Below are 6000 nucleotides of genomic sequence, written 5' to 3'. Positions count from 1 at the left end.
TTTAGATGCCCAAAAAGCTTTTGATCGAGTGTCATGGAAATACCTTATTCAATCTTTAAAGAGGTTTAAATTTAACCCCAAGTTTATAGATTGGATACATACATTATATTCATCCCCACAAGCGGCTGTAAGAGTTAATGGTTTCAGGTCAGCAAGTTTCAAGCTGGAGCGCGGATGCAGGCAAGGGTGTCCTTTCTCACCCCTTCTGTTTGAAATTAGCATTGAGCCATTGGCCCAGCTTATTAGAGACAATGATGAAATTAAAGGGATTTTGATTGGTACAGACGAACATAAAGTATCTCTTTACACAGATGATGTACTTCTGTATCTTTCTGATCCTACATCATCAATACCACTTCCGAGGGAAATGATTTCTGTTTATGGTCATTTTTCTGGCTATAAAATAAATGTTGATAAGACAGAGCCAATGGATGAAAACAGCAATATTCCACTGGGGTTTAAACAACAAAGGGGTTTTAGTTGGCCTAGGGAGGGCATTAAATACCTAGGCATCAATATTCCTCTCTCATTAAATTGATTTATATCATGTCAATTACAGCAAAACACTGGATATAATTAAGAAGGACCTAGAGCGGTGGTCAGCATTGCCTTTGTCCCTCCTCGGTCGCATTGAAACCATTTGTATGAATCTGTTACCCAGATTATTGTATTTGTTCCAGATGTTACCGGTTGGCATACCAAAGTCCACGTTCGTTGAATTGGATAAAATGATATCAAAATTCATATGGCAAAGCAAGCGCCCTCGTATAAAATATAAAACACTACAAAGAAGTAAGACGGAAGGGGGTCTCAATCTTCATGCTTTAAAATACTATTTTTGGGCAGCTCAGTTAAAACCTTTAATTTCTTGGATCCAACAGGATTCTCAAACAAGATGGCTCAGCATTGAGCAAGCGAAGTGCTCAGTACCATTAAAGGTATTGCCATTTTTAGATATTCCAGTAAAGGGACTGCCCTTGTGGACTAAAACCACACTTGACATTTGGAACAAAGTATGAATTTCTTTCAAGCAACCAAGAAGTTTATCAATATGAAGAAGAAGCATTGAACATATTAAATCTTTCACACCCAATCTCTTAAACACAAATTTTTCTAAATGGGCTGAACGGGCTTACATTTCTTCATCACTTGATCGACAGGAACAACCTTATGTCATTATGTCAGTTATGTAGGAATTTTAATCTCCAGAAAAGTGATTTCTTTATTTATTTACAGTTGCGCTCTTTTTTGTCTACACACAGGGACTGGGACAGGGTATTAAATCCTACACCAAAAGAAATCCTCCTAATCCATTTCCAGAAAGGGGGAGGGGATAAAAAATTGATAGCAAAGTTATATAGGGTGTTTCTGTCAATGAACCTTAACCTCTTACCCCCTAAGGGGGTATAAATAAATTTCCGCCTGACAAAAACACACAAAAGTAAATCACTTATAGCCTCACAGCTATTAGATTTAATAAGAAACTTTTGGTACCTCTGTAAAGGTAAGATGTCATAGAATGGTTTTCTGGTGTCAGCACCATTGTAGCTTTGACCCTGCCTGAAATATTAGGGACAAAATACAAAATATTTTGCATTTTTTTGAACCTCGCCAAAATTTTCTTTGAAATAAACATTGAAAACACTACCAAAATATTATTTGTAGCACAAAAAAGTAGTACAGACTTTTAAATCTAAATGTTGTGTAAAAGTATACCAAATTTGGACTCAATCAGATGAATCATATTTATTTTAGAATGGTATTAGTGAGAAATTTCTTAGGCGGAGAGGCCATTTTGGCACATTTATCCAAAATGTCACCAAACTGTGCCAAATGTGTTTTTTACATCAATACTGGGGGTTTGTTAAAATTAAATAGCTTATTACCATCTAATGACACTTTCTACATATAATATAACCATTGGTCATGACATTTACCCCATTTATATGCAAAATGTACCATTATGCACAGTGTAATATGTATAATAATGATGATGTGAAAGCTCTTTCTTTGACTCCAAATAGAAAACTTTTATTGAAACAAGATAAAACAGTCAAAAATACTTTTTGAATAATTTAAAAGAGCAAATAAACAATTTTGAAAATCCACCACCACCATCACCACCAAAAAAATGGACATCTTACCTCAAAGAAGGTGAAGAATCAAGAGAGGTGGGGGAGGTGGGCGGAGGTTCAGCGTCACCCGAGCTTGATGGTTCGGCTTCCACTCGACTATAAATAAAAATAAAGTATTTGAAGAATTAGAGGTTTATTACAAAGTAATGAACCAAAGTAAACATGAAATCCTTACTAGTAAAATAAAACATATTTTAGTAAAACATAAGTAAACAAATAACCACATGGTTTTACTTCCTGCCGTTATTACAAGCATATAATCACTGAAATTAATAAATAAATAGAACCAAAACATCAAATATTTTGTGTGAAATTGCGGGGGGAAACTTACACATCACCGAGATCAAGTCTGTCAGCTGTGTCCTGCTCTTCCTCTTCCTCTTCCTCCTCCTCCGAATCCCACCAGCTATCAGAAGATTTAGCTCCACTCGTAGCAAATCGAAAAACCGTTGTTGTTCAAAAGCCTTCAAAAGCCTCTAAATCGTCCAGTTTCTGCTGCTATGATCGATTTATCATAAAAAAATCAAAACTGAACTCACGGAACCGAGATAACTCCACGTGCTCAGACTCCCGTGTACCACACGTGCTTATGCACGGAGAGCCACGGAGAGCGCACCGAGAACGCCCCGAGAACGCATAAATTACGCACACATTTAGATCGGGTTCCGGAAAATACCTCATGATTTTGCGTAGCCGACATCTTGTGCCATACTCTGAGAGTCTTTCCACTCTCACGTGAAGCCATAAAATGGCCGTGATGATCAGCTGATCGGGGGTTTTCCGGGCAGTTGCGTCATCGCCCGAGGACCTTTAAATCTCATCAGCTGTTTTTAAATAGCTCTAAAATCTTAACATTTTGGGCAAAACCTTTATGCGGAATAGTTTTTGAAAGATTAAAGCTTCTTTTAGCGGATAATAAAAAAAAATTTTTTTTTAAAGGCACGTGGAGTCTTTGTTTACAGAGCGAGTCGAGGTCACATGACAGCTGGACCCACCGTTGGGTCCTCGGGCTTAATTAACGAACCCACTTGGACAAAACTAAGATGGGAGGCAGAGACGGCCAAAATAATTTCTGACGAAACATGGGAGGGAGTCTGGATTGAAGCACATCGAGTTACAAACTCAAATATGTGGCGGGAATATAAATGGAAAATTATTAGCAGATATTTCAGGACCCCAGATGTAGTTGCTAAGATGGATCCTAAAATTCCAAGCTTGTGTTGGAGAAACTTTGGCCCAGGAGTCCCCAATCATACACACATTTTTTGGTCATGCCCCAAACTTCAAAACTTTTGGGATGAGGTGAACATGGCTATAAACCATATCTTTCCAAAAGTTATACCAAAGGATGTTACAGTTGCGTTACTTGGTTTGCAAGGACGGGCTAAAGTATATCTGTTGAATGTCCTTTTTACAGCAGCCCTGAAATGCATTACAATCAGGTGGATGCAATTGGAACCACCTTCCTATGACTTATGGGTTCGAAAAGTAAGGGAATTGTATCAAATGGAAAAAATAACCTACTCATTAAGACTTCAAAAAACTACTTTTAGCCTGCGCTGGGGGCCAACAGAAGCTCTGTTGATGTAAATGTGTCCAAAAAGTTTGTCTTTTGGCATATGGTGTTTAGCTGTCCCGCCCAAAGTGTATCTTTATTTTAGGGTTGTATGGTGATGAGTCTACAGATGTGATGCTGAGGTTGCAAGATGTCATGCTAAGATGTTTTTATAATTTTTTTCTGGAAAACTTCATATTGTCAACACTTGTGTTATGTACTACTGATGTATGGCTGTATAATTGCTCTGTAAAAAATAATAAAAGTAAGTTCTAAAAAAAAAAAAGAAGTGCAGGGTATTATAGGCCTGTGTGTTATAGGCCTGGCGGACCGCCATCCTTTACTAGCATCACCGCCAGGCTAAGCCTTTCTTGTTTATGTTTTTAGGAAAATACTAATAAAAAAAACAAAAAAAAAAACGTTTTTTTTTTTTTTCTTCTTCTTTAAGCTGGATTGCAAGCGTCTATGTTGCTTTGAGCGCTTCTCTGTTGGAGCAGATTTATTCCTAAAAGATATGTTTATAGATGATAGGTTTATAGTTTATGCATTTAGAACAGGTGTCCTGACTATCTGTCATACCCGTCAATCCAGCATACCTTAAGGTAATGCGCACGTCACATACTGCTTACTCAGCAGTAGATTATTGACTTAATTTTCTTCTGTTTTGTTGATTTAATTTACTTCATCATCTGAATTATTGGGTTTCACTTCAGGGCTTCCCCCAGGAAACTCGCTAACCCCGGTGGTCAGGGTGCTGAGGCGGTCCTCTGTGTTTTTCTATTAAAGATGTTAAGGTGAGAGGAAATTTAAAAATATCACTCGGTAATTATACGTTACGGAAAAACCAGTGAAACATTACTTAAACCCAAAACTAATCTTAAAAACAAATCAAAATATACAATTAAAGTGAATATCAATTATTTGCACTTCTGTTTAATCCAAATTAAGTCAGCAGCTCCATCAGGCCCCCCAGGACTTCAGGGGCCCCATAAATGCTAATATTTTAACACAGACTACAGATACATGAATGTAACACTTGTTTATTGAGATGATCAATGCTGCTAAATTTGATTCAATTTACAAATCAATTTTCAATTTGATTCAAATTACATAAATTCAAAGATTTTAAATTAACATTTAAATGTAAGATTTTAAGGAGCTGACAAGTTAACTTTGTAAAGGTTCAAAAAGCAATATTCATAGTTAGATTGTTTTGTTACCCTAGCTACAATCTGATGCTCTGAGTTTAATCTTTAAATTTGAGCTCTGTTTGTTCACAAATACAATTTAGTAAATTGTAATTATAACTGATTGCTTAGTTTAGTTTAATTGGTTGGCCAATTAAACTACTCCCAACACATCTGTTAAAGGTGCTGATGTTTTTAGCAACAAAAGGGGCCCCTAAATCAAATTCTGCTCAAGGCCTCATACAGCCTTGGACCGGCCCTGCATGATGAGGTAATCTGCTCCACTACGCAGAGATGCACAACAAACAGGAGACTTAATTCAATGCGGCTAATGTGGCTTTAGTAGCTCTTTCATTTTGTGTCTGTTGAGCTTTTAATAAGCGTCACAGAAACTTCTGGTTGGTCGAGTTTATGGGACGAGTTTTTCAGATCTCTATGCAGCTGAGCACATTAATTTGCACTTATTTGTTGGCTTACACTGGCGTCCATTGCTGTTGCTTGTGTATGCTCCCCCTTTTGTCAGCTACATGCTAAAGGGTAGCTGTTGTCTACATGTCTCTGTTCTCGTTAAGAACAGAACACTTAGTCATTGTTAACCATAGCTGTGATTTGTTGTGTTTTGACCAGAATCAGAAGAATTTTATTGTCATTGTCAGAAAGACAACAAAATTGCAGTTCCAGTACAACCGTCCATTACACAACAACATGAGGGGGGGAGAGGGGGGATAGTTGGTTGAGGCCTTGCAGCCTGACAGGTGGTGCCTTGCAGAGGAAATAGGAAAAATAAGAAAAACATCAAGTAAGGAGAGGGAAAAAAGAGCTCTGCAAAGAGCGGAGTTTGAGATGACGAAAAAAACCTCGGCACATAAGCACAAATAAACACATATAGACAAAACAAGCCGGGTACGAGGAGGAGGTGTGACATGCATATGGGTCTCATGTGAATTATGTGTGTGTCAGACCATGAACCCTAACTGAAGCACGCGGTTTTCTGTGATTGTGAGTATGATGTCGGAGCTCATCACCAGCTTTATCAGTTCAGGGCCACAGATGTTCTCGGGGGGGCAGCAGCAGAACAGAGTCTTCTTTGGACATAACAACCAGGGGAGGATAGCTGGCCAGT

The sequence above is a fragment of the Poecilia reticulata genome, chromosome 23, assembly GCF_904066995.2.
Source record: "Poecilia reticulata chromosome 23, P_reticulata-male-v2, whole genome shotgun sequence".
Taxonomy (NCBI): Eukaryota; Metazoa; Chordata; class Actinopteri; order Cyprinodontiformes; family Poeciliidae; genus Poecilia; species Poecilia reticulata.
The sequence above is the reverse complement of the archived record's forward strand: the minus strand, read 5'-3'. Positions refer to the sequence as shown.